The sequence below is a fragment of the Neofelis nebulosa genome, chromosome 14 (genome assembly GCF_028018385.1).
Source record: "Neofelis nebulosa isolate mNeoNeb1 chromosome 14, mNeoNeb1.pri, whole genome shotgun sequence".
In the NCBI taxonomy this organism is placed as follows: Eukaryota; Metazoa; Chordata; class Mammalia; order Carnivora; family Felidae; genus Neofelis; species Neofelis nebulosa.
This window is the reverse complement of record NC_080795.1, coordinates 40,968,940-40,984,822: the sequence shown is the minus strand read 5'-3', so window position 1 is coordinate 40,984,822 and position 15,883 is coordinate 40,968,940.

The following is a 15,883-nucleotide window of genomic DNA, read 5'->3' as shown; positions in this document are numbered from 1 at the left end:
CCGGGGAGGAACAGAGAGAGAGGGAGACACAGAATCAGAAGCAGGCTCCAGGCTCTGAGCTGTCAGCACAGAGCCCAACACGGGGATCGAACTCGTGAACCGTGAGATCATGACCTGAGCTGAAGTTGGACGCCCAACCAACTGAGCCACCCAGGCATCCCCAAAAAAGGCATTCTTAAATGTTTTTCCTCCCCAAATAATACAATTATGATTCTTTCCATATAGCATTTAGGGCAAGCACTCTCTAAAGAAACATGCCTGTTATTTTATTTCTTCTTTTCTTTGGTGATAGCCCAGTTGTTATTTGTTTCAGAGTATCCTTGACACCTCTCCTTTGGAGTCATGATTCATAATGATGCAAAGTTAGTTTTGGCTAATACGGTTGCGAAGTATTTGGGTTCCTCTAGATGCTAAGTTCTAGTAAAAGCCAGATTGATCTTTTACTTTGGCAAATTCCTGACTGAACAGATGTGCCCTTGCTCCCTGAAGGCTCATGGTCCTAAGCTAGACTAAAGCATTAGAGGAAATTATAAAGGATTATGGGTCCAAAAAAAAAAAAAAAAAAAAAAAAGGAAACTGGTGATTTTCAGCCTGGATCCAGTTAGGCAAGGCTTTAACCAAATTCTCCTCTGTGTCATTAATATGGTTTGACCTTCCTACGTGGCATCTGCCCAGTGGTGGTGTGTGACCCCTGGCTGGAATGGAACCATCTGGTGTCCCCCTTTCACATCTCTGGCCCCCTACATGCACCCTCTTTTACTCCCACTCCCTGTGTTTCTGAGTTTGCAATCAGGCACACACTAATAGCAACAATCATGGGACCTCAATATTGCCGAAAGCAACAGCCTTATAATTCAGTGCTGCTGGCCCGTTCTCCTTTTTCCAAATTGAGCACAAACGTTCCCGTCTCTGTGTGCTTTGCCTCTTTGAAATGCTCAAGGAAGCAGTACAGGGAGGTGATAAGAGAGAAGATTCTGGTTTCCCAGGCCTTTTAATATCAATGCCATTTAACGTCAGTGTGTCTTTGGAGTAAAGGCGAAACGTTTGCAACCATCACTTTTCCCATCTGTAAGATGGGGTTGCTAACTAATACCTACCTTATAAGGTTTGAGATGAACATCTTTTAATCTGCCATACCACGAAGAGCTCGAGAGATGTCAGTCTTCATTGTCATACACCTTCCATTCTGCATAAATCAGTTTTATACATCTACCTTTCCCCAAACAGAATGGAAACTCCTTACAATCAGGGACCACGACTTCTTTTCCTTTTTTAGCCCTATACTCCTCAATACGGTGTTTTGTTTTGTTTATATTGGGCTTTTTTTTTTTAATGTTTATTTACTTTTGAGAGAGAGTGCGCAAGTGGGTGAGGGTCAGAGAGAGAGGGAGACACAGAATCCGAAGCAGCTCCAGACTCTGAGCTGTCAGCACAGAGCCCAACGCAGGTCTCGAACTCACGAACCACGAGATCGTGACCTGAGCTGAAGTCGGCCACTTAACCGACTGAGCCACCCAGGCGCCCCTATATTGGGCTTTTATAATGTTGTTTCTTCTTCTCCTTCTCCTACTTCCTCTTCTTTTGATGTAGGTTTCATGCCCAGTGCACAGCCCAATGTGGGACTTGAACTCACGACCGTGTGATCAAGACCTGAGCTGAGATCAAGAGTTGGATGTTTAACTGAGCCACCCCGACACCCCTATAGTGTTTCTTCTTGAATAGCTCTTCCCTGTGGCCCCATGAGGTTGAAAGGCCGTTTTACAGCAAACAAGTTCAGAGGGATAAGTGACCTGTCCCCGTTTGTTCAGATGTTCAATATCTGAACTAGGAGTGGAGGCCAGATGTGACTCAGAGTCATTTGCTTCTTTTGGTGTCCCAAACTGTTTCCTATAGACACAGCTCTTTTCATCCCCAGGAACCACTGCACTCCCCACACATGACACCCCCCCCCCCCATGACACCTACTTCACAGGGTTGCAGTGAGGATGGTGTTAGGCCTGCAAAAGTGATCGGCCCTAGAGGACTCTGAGGACTTCTATTCTAAGGCAGCATTTACACCTTCGTTCCCGTCATCCTTCAGACATTGTTGGGCACCCAGGCACCGCTAGGTGCTGGGGATACAAGGACGGAGACATTGTCCTGGCCCTCACAGCCCCTGAGAATAGTATATTTGCCTGTCCTAAGAAGCCAGGGAAGGTGGCGTTGGAGATAGGAAGAAACTGAAAAAAACCAGGATGATACCTGGAAAGGGCTGGATTTACTGCTGTTAGACAAAATTCAAATGAAGGACAAAAATTATCAGTAAAATGATTGGATTCGGTGTGGAAAAGTAAATTGGGCTATTTTTAAAAATTCCATTTTGGGTGGGGCGCCTGGGTGGCGCAGTCGGTTAAGCGTCCGACTTCAGCCAGGCCACGATCTCGCGGTCCGTGAGTTCAAGCCCCGCGTCAGGCTCTGGGCTGATGGCTCGGAGCCTGGGGCCTGTTTCCGATTCTGTGTCTCCCTCTCTTTCTGCCCCTCCCCCGTTCATGCTCTGCCTCTCTCTGTCCCAAAAATAAATAAAAAACGTTGAAAAAAAAAATTCCATTTTGGGGAAGTGGGAATGTTGGGGAAATTTGTTTTGTAAGCATCCTGCATTTTTGCTCACTAACACATGAACTATTCAATACAGGGAGAGAGAGATGATTATGAGTTCACTTGATGAATGTGAGCTAATTGTAAGGAGCTCCTGTTGTGCAAGGGGCTGTGGAGAAGACAGTGTGAGAAAGTAGTTGTGCCCTTAAGAAGCTTGTGATAGAGCTGTGACATATTGGTGGGATGTGGGCACGGTGGTGAATGAGGACAATGGCACAAAAACCTAGAATGATGGAGAAGATGGGCCAGCAGAGACAAGTGAAGTAAGGCAGTTGGAGCTTGGGTGGGGGAGAGAATTCCTTGGTTGGTTGGTGCAATCATGAATGTCTTCCTGGAGGAAGTGGCATTGAGCTTGATCATGAAGACTATTGAAGATTTCCACAGGTGAGATGGGCTGAAGAAAAGAAAAAGGGAGAGGTTGGTTTATGTAAAGAAAACAGTATATAGTTTGAGCAAGGGCAGAGAGGCAGAAGAGAGAAAATTCTGTTTAGAAAAATGAGAGAAATTCAATGTGGTGAGGAACATTCTAGATGGTTAAGTGAAGTGTCTGAAGCTTGGAGTCAGAAGTAGTTTTAAATTCTCACTTGCTGGGTGTATTGGGTTGAATTGTGTTCTCTCCAAATTCATATGCACCTCAAAATGTGACCTTATTTGGAGGTAGGTCCTTCCAGATGTAATTAGCTAAGGATCTCAAGATGAAATCACTCTGGGTTAGGGTGGATCCTAAACCTGATGAGTGGTGTCTTCATAAGACAAAGGAGGGAGAGATAGAAAGAGATCTGGACACAGAAGAGACACTCAAGGGAGAAAGGCCTTGTGAAGATGGGGGCAGAGACTGGAGTGATACAGCTGTAAGCCAATGAATGCCAAGGAACATCCGGCATTGCAGACCCACCAGGAGCTGCAAAGGGAAGGACGGGTCTCCCCTAATGTTTTCCAAGGGAGTATGGCCCTGCCGACACCATGATTTTAGATTTTTAGCTTCCAGAACTGCAGGAGAATACATTTCTGTTATTTTAAGCCACCACGTTTATGGTAAGCTCACAGTCCTAGGAAATGAAATACTTTGGGTTATTTAGGGCAACTTAGCATCTATAAGCCTCAATTTCTTCATTGGGAAAACAAGGGTGAAGGATTATTGTGAGGATTAAATGTAAAGCGCTTATTGTCTGTCTAGGAGGTGGAAAGTGAGCGGTCTGCAAGAGAAGATAGACAGCCGTTGTGGCATATGTTGGTCTCCAGCCTGAGAAGTTTCCACCTGGTTCAGAAAGCACGCTGGAGCTTGAATGTTTCCAAATAAGGATGCGACAGACCAAGTGGCGTTGCTTCAGGACATGGCTCAGGAGGGTTGACTGGCAGGAGCCACTGCCAGGAGATCAGTGAGGAAGCCACCAGAATACCTAGCCTGGTGTGCCCAGTTCGCGCGCTGCAGAGGGAGGGAGGGAGTCGTTCATTGGGAGAAACAGCGCCTCAAGAGAGTCTGAGGATGGGCGTACAGAGCGTGTATCTGTATCTGGCCCCGTTCAGGTTTTGTATAAGGAGCGCTCACGAAGCAACGGGCCCGGCACCTTACAACAGCAGATAGCAGAGCAAATGAGGGGTGGGGTGGGGGCGGGGAAGGCAGCTGAGTGGGGGAGTCCCAAGGGTTAGCCGAGGCCCCAGTCACAAGATTGCACTGCAGCGAGGGCGCGGATTCTGACTTTGACTGCCTGGAAAACAGTCAAAAAATGAGAGACCCTAAACCGTCAGCCCTTGTCCAGCTTAACTTCTGGGGAAATGAGGAAGTCAATACCGCACACCTGCTTTTCTTGTGAAATGGCTAGGGAAACATGTATGCAAACAGGGACTTGAGGCTTTCGGCCAAAGAATGCTATTGGATGCGCAGGTGACTCTGCGTGGCTGTGCACGTGTGGGCACGCACGTGTGCATGCGAGTGTGCATGTATATGTGTGTGTGTATGTTGGGGAGGGGTACGGCGGGGGGTGGGAAGAGATGCCTCACAGTTAAAGAAAAAGTAGAGTAACTTCAAGTATCAACCGGACTCTCATCTTGCTCTACTCTTCAGTATATGCCCCAAATGCCGCTGCGGTCAGTGGTCTTATGTATTTTAATGTCTTTCAGGGAAATGAAGTATTCAAGAAGTGCACGTCTTTTCTAAAAGTCAAGACAAGTTGTAATAAAGAAATTTTTGTTTCAGTGTTTATTTCTGAGAGAGAGACAGAGCACAAGCGGGGGAGGGGCAGAGAGCGAAAGAGACACAGAATCCCAAGCGGGCTCCAGGCTCTGAGCTGTCAGCGCAGAGCCGGAAGCACGGTTCAATCTCACCAACCATGAGATCATGACCTGAGCTGAAGTCAGACACTTAATCGACTGAACCACCCTGGCGCCCCAAGACGAGTTGTAATTTAAGTTTGCTGGGATGGTGGTCAAGTAAGTCATGACAAAAATGTGCCTGTGTCTTCTGTTGTGCTGGAGTTTTTAACTACTTGAATCAAAGCAGAGAAGCTCTCCTTTACTGTCAGGCTTTTAGAAAAATGGAAACACAGGGGGACTGAGAATTGCTCTTCCTGGTATCACAGGAGGCCCTAGGGCAGCTGTTTGGGAGAAATCTGGCTGCCTTGTGCGGAATTTGAAAGTTTTGGAAGGCGCTTTCTTGAAAGGTGTGTGAAATTTTACATGCATATTCTTACACACACATATACATACATGTATACATATATATGTGTTTATACATGTTTATACATGTATAAACATACCTACCTGTGCATATGTATGTGTTCAACACACACACATCCACGTTTACAGCAGCCTTGTTTAAAGGCAGGGAGTTGATGTGGTCCAGACGGCAGATACTCTGAAATAAATATCTGATGAGGGAATTACAGCCTTTTGACGAGTGTTGGCAAAGGGTACCTTACCAGGAGCACCCCGAGACACAAAGTGAGCGCAAGTGTGCAAACATCAGAAAATGGGCGAGGCACAGGGTTGCGAGGAGTGCAACTCAAGCAGTCAGTCAACTTTTATTTGACAAACAACAACAACAAACACCATCGGGTGTACTTGAAAGCAGTAATTTCTTTTTTTTTTGTAAATGTCAGGCTGGACAAGGCCATGAGGTAGGAGTGGAAATCTTATTTTAAAAAAAGCCAAAGGAAGTCGCCTTGCGATTCACCTATTTGATTAAAGATGGAACTGGTGGCCTGCCATGATGTGTTTCACTATTTGGAAACAGCAGTGTGAGGAGCTTGGGTTATCTGAGGAATGGTTGGGCAAAAGCCTTTCTGAGCCTCGGTTGAAAAAAAGTGAAACCAGGCCCTCCAGGTGTCTTTTGGGTAAGAATCGCAAGACCATGAATAAGCAACCCTGGCCAGCAGGCTGGTGGCCCCGTGTATACCTTCTCTTAGCACCAGGTGAAGGGCACATTTGAATGGTCACTATTAACTGTAAATTCTGCAAGTCACAGCCAAGATTATTATTGATAAGGATAGTAGTGCTAATTGTTACAACCGTTTAAGTTAGCATTTCTTAGGTGAAGTACAGGGGGCCAGATAGGGAGCCACGGTTCAAAAACAGACCACAAGAGAAATTGAAATTGAGTTTTGCACAAGTCCTGGACAAAATACCAATCAGGCATTCCTCGGGGGGCCGCATGGGGAGGTCAAGGCAGGGTGCAGGCAGAAAGAGAAACAGGCCCTTGGGCATGTGCCTTTATTAGAGTTCGTGCTTTGGGGTTCCCAGGCTAAGGCCTGATTGGTCAATTCCAACCAGAGTTGGCTTGTCTTAGTACAGCTACTGAAACTTACCTGTCTTAGGCTCAGGCTTCTGGCAGATGAAGGAATTGTGCAAGAGGTGTTGATGGGTGAAAATATCTTACATCCAGAGAACATTGGTCTTGGAGTTAAAAAAAAAAAAAAAGCCTTAGATACTAGCCCTGGCTTTGCTAGTTACTAGTGAGCTCGAAAATCCTCATATAGGGGCGCCTGGGTGGCTCAGTCGGTTAAGCGTCCGACTTCAGCTCAGGTCACAATCTCACGTTCCGTGAGTTTGAGCCCCGCGTCGGGCTCTGGGCTGATGGCTCAGATCCTGAAGCCTGCTTCCGGTTCTGTGTCTCCGTCTCTCTCTGCCCCTCCCCTGTTCATGCTCTGTCTCTCTCTGTCTCAAAATAAATAAATGTTAAAAAAAAAAAAAAAATTAAAAAAAAAAAAAAAAAAAAGAAAATCCTCATATAAAATAGGAAAAGCGATATGAAGCTCGCAGCGTTTTTAAGATGACAAAATGTGATAAGTAAAAGTGTTTTGGAACCTCAGAATATTCAAATCTCTACAGGGTTATTAAAGTGTTATACACGTATGAGGTGATATTAGGGCCTGTTGGCACATCAATTACTTCAACAGTGTTTGAGGGAGAATTACAGTTACGCGTGTGACTGGCACGTGGGAAAGATCTTTTGAAATAGGTGGGTGTCTCAGTGCCCTCCCCCAGCTTACCCTTTGGACCCCAGAATGTAGACATTCGCCTACTTTGCTGATATATTGGACTGGCCCTGATCGCTGTCTCTTGGAATGTGGAAAGCCAGCTGAAAAATATTAGCAGCTGGGAAAATGCCAATGCTATCTCTCGAGGCAGCAGAAGAAAGGAACTCTTCATTTGATTTCCTTAATTGTGTCTTTGAGAGTCTCTGTACAGACAATGGGCAATGAGAAATGCTATTTTAGGTGTTGAAGATGAGGACTTTTGACTCATAAAAAATCAGGTTGATAGTGACCTTGTCCATTCCCTTGCTTTTATGACAAGTGCTCCATGCAACAGATAAATGGGACGTGAGGGTTTCACAGGTGCTTTCGGTTATAATTGTGCATATGAGAAAGAAGACGGAAATGGACATAAAGAATCCACTTCCTTTGTGACTGAGAAGGAAGATGCAGACTGTGGGGCTCTGTACACGAGCGGCTGGAAAGAGGGATGAAGTGGCTGAGAAAAGGGTCCGTTCTGGGGTCCAGTTGCCTGGGTTTGATCCTGGCTCCCAGCTGGGAAACCTGGACAAATAACTTAATCTTTCTTAGGCTCAGGTTTTTCATCTGAATGAAGAAATCGAGGAAATGAGTTACAAAGTTATCTACTTCTTAGTTCTTTACAGGAAATGGGAAAATGCATACAAAGCCAACTGCTGGCACATGACGAAAAGCTCAACGCTTTTAATTATGTTTTATTACTTTCTTTATGCAAATGAAAACTAAGAGCCTTCAGAGATTAGTCTTAGGAGGAAGCCTGCAATGAGGGAGGGGCTACTTAACAAAAGACTTCTACACTATTATCCTAAATTGTCATCTTTCCCTTGGGCAATCTCAATGCCATTCCGGCCCGAATGCCCTGGCCAAGGGGTGGATCAAACTCCCTGCCAAAGGAGTTCTGCTCAGTGGCTGAGAACCGCTAAACATTTCAAAAAGCCTTTTTTAAGTTCTGAGATTGCTAAGCAACTTGTGTTCTGCGTGTAAACAGTACAGTCTATAATGGTGGAGGTAATTAGCCCCCAGTCCCTGGGGATGCATATTGGGGTGCATTGTCTCAGTCCTCTTGCCTGGGTCTCTTATTTCCAACCTTGCAAACCTGCTTCCAGAAGAAGGATCCTTAGGTTCTCCCACTTGGGAGCTACCTCATCGATATCTTGATATGAAGGTCCAGAGAAGCAGGTGTCTCCTCTGCGCTCTGCTATTGCGTGCTTTCTCTCTGAATCCTCGTTTACTGACTGACACGAAGCCCTCTTCCTTCCCTAGATGACTGGCCCAGTGTTTCTTCCCTGCATTAGATGAGACCCTTGCTCTGTTCCACCCTGGGATTTTATCCTTGAAGGTTCAGCCACAACATGACATACTGGCCTTTCCCAAAGGATATTCTCTGGGATCCTTGCTTTGTGTGTTATTCATGTGCAGTTCTGGTGAAAGGGAGAAGTCCGTGGTCAGATGCATCCAGGGAAATTTTGGTTATAGAAAGTGAAATAGGCTTCTTTTTTATTGTGATAAAATATGCATAAGATGAAACTTACCATTCACTGTGTAGTTCAGTCTCTTCACATTGTTGTGCAACCATCACAGCCACCCCTCCTCAGAACTTTTCCATGTACCCCAACTGAATCCCTGTGTGCATTAAGCAATAACATCCCATGGCCCTTCTCTCGAGCCCTTGGCAACCACCCTCTACTTTCTGTCTCTGTGAATTTGACTATTCCAGGTACGTTGTATCAGAGGAATCATATGATATTTCCTTTTGTGACTGGAATATGCTATATTCATATAGCATAATGTCTTCAAGATTCATCCATGTAGTAGCATGTGCCTGAATTTCATTCCTTTTCAAGGCTGAATAATGTTCTATTGTATGTATGCACAAATCTATTCTACCTTTTGTTTATCCATTCATCCATCAATGGACACCTGGGTTTCTTCTACCTTTTTAAAATAAAAATATTGTTTTTTTTTTTTATTTTGAAAGAGAGAGAGAGAGAAAGAGAAGAAGAGAGAGCATGCCTGAGTGGGGGGAAGGCAGAGAGGGAGATCATGACCTGAGCTGAAACCAACAGTCTGAGGCTCAACCAACTGAGCCACCCAGGTGCCCTTCAATTCTTCTGAGAATATACCCAGAAGCAGAATTGCTGGATCATTTGGTTAATTCTATCTTTAATTTTTTGAGAACTCTCCATGCCATTTTCCACAGTGACTGTACCATTTTATATTCCCACCAGTGAAGTGCAGGCCTTCACTTTCCCCGCATTCTTGCCAGCACTTCCTGTTTTTTTTCTTTTTTATGATAGCCATCCTGAGTGTGAAGTAATGTCTCATTGTGGTTTTGATTTGCATTTCCCTAATGGTTAGTAACATTGAACACCTTTCCATGTGCTTATTCGTCACTTATACGCTATTTTTGGAGGAATGTCTGGTAAAGTCCTTTGCCCATTTTTAAATTGGGTTATGTATTTTTTGCTGTTGTTGAATTATAGGAGTTCTTTATATATTCTGGATATTAATCCCTCATTAGACATATGATTTGCAAATATTTTCTCCCGTTCTGTGGGGTTTCACTCGGCTTATAGTGTTCTCTACTGAACAAACATTTTTAATTTTGATAAGTCTAATTTTTTCCCGTGTTGCTTGTGTTTTTGGTGTTATGGCTAAGAAATCGTTGCTGAATCCCATGTTATTAAAGTGTTTTCTTCTAGGGTTTCATAGTCTTAACTTTTATGTTTAGGTCTTTGATCTATTTTGAATTAATTTTTGTATAAGGTGTAGGGTAAGGGCCCAACTTCATGTTTTTTGCCTGTGGAAAATAGGTCTCTTGCTTCATCTAGAGTTTTTGGGTTGCAAGCAACAGAAACAGACAGAGGCTAATAAATGGAATAATTCTAGATAGTTCGTAAGAATTAAGGGAAAACATGAATGGTAAAATCTCTGGAGGTACAAAATATGACTCAGCTCCAATAACCTTGTGCGTGTGTACTTCTGTGCTGGATATTGTGTTTGGCTGTGTACCTGTAAGGGAAGTGTGTGTGTGTGTGTGTGTGTGTGTGTGTGTGTGTTGAGGATGAGGCAGCATTGTCACTGAATGGTTTCAATAAGCAAAGCCACATGAACTTCATGGTTGAGTGGGGCGAGGGGGAGGGAGGGAGTATTTCCCTAAAGGAAAGCTAGAATGTTGTTATAAAAGTGGGGACAGATGGGGAGGGGTACTGAGCAGGCCAAACAGTAAATGCTTCACCAAAAAACTTTCTCAGAGCTGTGGTACTACATCGTGAATCCCTGGTAGGGAGGAACAGAGTATGCAATGTTTCTCACATCTATTGGCCCAAGACACCCTTTAGTACGTCTTTCAGAATTAATGTTCCATGGGACGTGTTTTGGGAAATGATCTCACATGCTAATAAAAAGAACTCTGTACTTGTACAAGAGCGAATTCAGTCCTGCTTGGCTTTTTTCTTCAGTGTGTAAATCAGACCCATCTTACATAAAAGGCGAGGACACATGTCGCACACGTGCAAGTGCTGAGCAGCAGTGGGTTAGGACTTTCCAAGGTCATGCTGGGAAGCTGAGAGTCAGACTTGAGGAATTCTTTCATAAACTCACAGCTTGAATGATGACCTCACATAAGCCAAGCAGAAATATGGTTCATGAATTTTTTTTGGTGGGCATATTATCTATGTGATGAGTACAAATTTCTCTGTGACACTGAGACGTGAAGAATGACACATTTCTTTATTTTTTAAAGGAAAATTACATCTAAGCCATTCCTCAGCAGGCTGGTCTTTTTGGAAGACCTCCACTCCTTTGGACTATTCGTGAAACCAGGGGATTTGAGGCCAAAATAACTGGTCTTTAGGGAATGGTTACCTTTATCACTACTGTTCTTTCTGATACTCATTCCCCACCCTGGGTGCTCGTCCCCAGCATGTATTGGGCACTGACACTCTGGGTGGGTTCCTAAGATGCCCTCTACTGTATGCTTCTTCCCTGACTTCAGGCTTGGCACAGGACTCTTAGTGTGGCTTCCCAAATCTCTTAGCATCCTGCCTCTGCAGGTGCCCAGGAAGCCACACCCCAACTGAAGTCCACTAGTCCGTGGGGGTGGCACAGTGTGAGGCTGGGACAGCCCTGCAGGAGCCCCATCTCCTCCACAAGCTCTGGGACTCCCATTTCGTTTGACATCGAGTAATTTCTGTTTCTTACCTCAAAGCATCAATGCCTCTATTCCCTCCTCTGGAACACAGTGATCCAGCACTAACCCTTGGGGTAAGGGGATTGCAGATTGGTCATCAAATTCAGTGCCCCAGGGGTTTTTTAAGATCCATGGCCCTGTCTCCAGAGGTTGTGCTCCAGTACCAGAATGGGGCCCAGAGCAAGCTCCCCAGGAGAGTCTGATACAGCAGGTCTTCTGACCATACTTTGATGAGCATTGGTCTAGACCTTGGGACAAAGGGCTGACAAGTCTCCAGCGGGTAGAAAGAGCTCAGTCTTTGAAACTCTATAGTTGGTCTCCCAGCTTCCAAAAATGGACAGCATACTTCTAAAGTAGCAACAGGGTTCAATAGGGTTCAGTGTTCCTATCCTGATTAAATTCGCCATGACAAACCTGTGTAGAGCTGTGTTCTGGAAGTCCTTGTAAATACAGAGGAGTCTGGCAATTGTGGTCTGACAGGTATTGGCATGACCTTGGCCAAGTGCCTGGTTTGCTAAGTCTTAGTGTCTGACAGGCTTGTGGCTTGACGTGATTAGGAGCAGATAGATGTGGGGGCTGGGCAAGGGCTTGTCTTCCCCAGGGCACAGCTGGGAATCCAGTCACTGATTTGGGAACCTTCTGTGACTTTCAGAACCAGTGCCTTTTATTTTCTGTTGCTTCTCTAAATTCCATGTCGGCACCCATATTTCTCTTTTTTCACAAATCCTGGAGTTCGAGAAATCAGTGGCTGTCCACCAGGACTGGTCAGGTGGAAATGACTGGTTTTTAATTCCAAAACTTAGGGCCAATTGGCAGGCTGATTTGGGACTCTCTGAAGACAGGTTTTGGAAGGGAGCAACTGGGGTTTTTGTAGGAGCCCTTTAAGGCTCTGAGGGTCAGGGTTGGGATGAAGGACCGGCTGAGTACAATAAGCTAGGACCAACGAGAATGGGCAGTGGGAATATTCCTGGTGCTCAGAATGGTGTTTTCTAGAATGTGAACCAGCAGGCAGGAAATTGGACACATGTCACCTGCCTCAGCCCTTCCTCGAATGTCTGGTCACCTCTGTGCTTCAGGGTTTTTTCTTTGGTAAAGTGAAGTGTGTTGGGATAAATCTATTAATTCGAAAATAAACATTTACTGAGCTTTGGTTAGGCACCAGGCTCTGTGCTAGAGGGATGTGACATTAAATACAGCAAGGTACATGCCCTTGTGAAGATAATTTCCAAGGTCTCTTGTCTGAGTCTGTAAAATAACGCCTCCCCTACTGTAGTCCTTGAACGCTGCACTTTCACATGCATAATCATGCCTGCACTGTGAAATGTGTTGTCCTTCCCACTGTGTGGGTGTCAGATGACTTGTCTAAGGCCACATGGCTACTAAACAGTGGAACTGGATTTGAATCCAGATTTTCTGATTGTCAGCCCTGTGCTCTCTGCCCTGTAGCTTGCTGTCTATGACTCTCCTCCTTAGTATCTATGATGCTCCCTCCTTCCAGATTTTTTCCACCCGGTGGAAAAATAGCTATCATTTTCCAAGCACTTACTTTAGATCCTGCTACATGCATTCTCAGGGAAATCTCGCAGCAACCTCAATAGGTACAATTATTATTGTCATCTCACAGAGGAGGAAACTGGGGCTTAGAGAGGTTGAGGGTCTTGCACAGAGTTGTGCAGCTTATCAGGGGCCTTTGATGCTAGGTCTGCTCTGGGGCTGTTTTGTTATACTGTCCTCTGGAATCTTTGAGAGAGATGACTGGGGGCGCAGTGGACTCAGTTCTGTCCTGCAGAGATGAAGGTTGGTATGGTCTTTCCTGGGCTCCCACTGGAGGATGGGGAGAGAGCCAGAAGACTCCAGGGAGCTGATTGTGAAGAGGCCTTGGCCAGGGCCCGCTTTTGGGTTGAAGGCCCTGAGACCGGAGTCTTCATGGGGGAAACTTCATGTCAGACATCCAAGGCTCCTGAGATGCCCCCAGGTCCCATAGATCTAGATGTCCCAATCGAAGTCAGCTGAAAGGTGGGAGCACCCTGTCGTTTTCCAGAAGAGATGATGTGTGCTGGCTGGGGAAGCTGCTTCTGGGGACGGAGGCCCTCCCTTTCTCCCTGTGCCCGCCATCCTGGGCTCCCTGCTCCCACACTCAGGCCAACCAAGAGGACTTTCCTCTTCCTAAAGCCTGCCCGTGGTGCTCTCTTTATCCAGCACTTGAAAGCTCTGAGAACGAATTAACCTCTGGCGGGGGAGCACCCTTGCCTTGGGGCTTCTGCTTAGCCTCACACCATTGTGGGAAGGCTGAACAGTAGTGGGGTGCACCCCTAATATGCATATGGGGAATGTATGTTTAAAGGGACTAGATCTTGGTCATCTCGCTAATCACTGACAGAGGGAGCCAGGCCTCAAAGCTCTGACCTTAGTTTCTGAGGGCAGGATGCCGAGCTGGCCCAGCAACGTGGGTAAGCGTCATTCACTCACACCTGTGGTTTGCTGATAGGAACTTTATCTCATCCACGACAACCCTGTGAGGCAGGGAGTAGTGTCCCCATTCTACAAATGAGGAGCCTCACACTTGGAGAGGTTCACTAACCTGCCCAAGGCCGCTCGGCCAGAGGGCCGAAGGGCAGGATTCAAACTCGGGACCTTCTCATTCCCTTCACTGTGTCCTGCTCTATCTTCCTGTGACTTTCCACACTTGTAGGGTTCAAAGTAAGGTTGAGTTCACCGGATATGAGTGAAGCACAGATGGTTCTTTATGGAGGGTGGCTGGTAATTGGGGTCCTAATTGCCCATCAGTGGCTGACCCTCCAGGCCCTGGATTTTAATTATCTTGCAAGCTGCTGTGATCAGCTTAGACTCACTTGTTAGCAACAGGAAGTGTGTGGGCTATGCAGAGGCTCCAAAGGGACCTTCTAAGGTAGCCAGCAGCTCGGGGACAGTTATGGATAGAGTAAGCAGAGCAGTCCGGAGATGAATCCACAAGCCGTAGGTCTCCGGGAAAGGAGGCTCTGAAGGCTGGTGAAGTCACCTTCAGGTGACAGATGCTAACGGAGGAAAGTCATGGCCTTCGTAGAGATGGGTGTGAGGCATGCATGTGTGAGTCACCGCAGGAGAGACTCACAGGCATGATCTGAAACCCAGAGACCAGAACCAAGATGTCTCCACAGCTGCCCTCCCATAAAATACATGATTAATTATAAGAAAACTTCCTTACAAATGTGAGGCTTGAAACTAGTTTTGCAATTAGGAAGAGGAAAAGGTGCTTCACATTCAACTAATTTTTATCTGACCTGTCTGGTCTCCTAAGGCAAGGCTCTGCTCGTGCTGTAAGGATTACATTCTCCGCCAGGGCCTAAGGGGGATTGCAGCTCTGGGTCTTTCCAGACTGCAGAGCGTGTTTGTGAGATGTGCAAACCGAGCAGATGGGCATCTAATGAGCTTAATTGTCCTCTTTCCCACCCTCTGGAGATCCGGGGAGGTAAAATCAAGCCTGTACTTTTGGAATCTGAAAGAGAAATCAGATGGCACAGTTTTTTTTTCTCAAGAAAGCATCATTCATATATATGTGTGTTTGTGTGTGTGTGTGTGTGTGTGTGTGTATGTATGTATATACACGTGTATATATATGTGTGTGTGTTTTAATGAAGAAAGTGTAATTCTTAAACGGGGAAATTTCACGTGTACACAGATGATTTTGACCTTGCACTGGCAGAGAGAGAGAGAGAGAGAGAGAGAAACACAAGACATGAATGGGGCTCCTTCTGGGTGCCTGATATTCCCTGTGACCCCCCCTCTTTAGCATGCCCATGTCTTGGTTTCATGTCCCAGACAATGCGGAGGATCGGTGAACATCCTGGAGTTCTTGAGGCTTGCTCTCAGTGTCACAGACAGGTGCAGTCTCTGGGGAAGAAGTGCCACATCTTGGATGGAATTAGATCACTGGAGTGAGGGGGCAGGGGGGTGATGCTAATGCGACCCCAGGCCGGTCCCAGCTCCTGACCTGAGGGCCTGATCCCACCAGGTCCGGGAGGGCAGGGTGGTCACAGGGACCCCGAAGCACTGGCTTTTGCTGGAATTAGGGTGGACGGGATGAGGGAGGCCAATGGAACCGTCCACTAGAGTAAAATGGTCCCCATTTGAGTGGGACGGGACGATTTAAATTCGGTGGTTTGGGGGTCACTTTACCTAGCCTTCAAATAAGGCCAGCATGCTGTGAATCACCACATCCTGGAAGGCCTGGGGGTTTGGAGTTTCAAGAATAGGTGGTCAGAGCTCTCACCACCTAATTAGATTTATCCAGAGAGCCCTCAAGGCAGAGAGGCCTGGTTCCACTTCCTTCCTGATGAGTCATCCTGGGGAAGTTATTTAACCTTGTAATCCTTACCCTTATAATATGAAGGTCATAAACATCTCCCAGTTAGGGCTGATGTAAGGAATAATACCAACAGACCCTTGGGGCTGCTGCAGGTGTGTTCCTGAGCCCTCCAGCCTAACAGACTCACCTTTTCCTTTGATATCCTGGAAGGCTCACTTGAGACCTGTTCCACATTGTCCT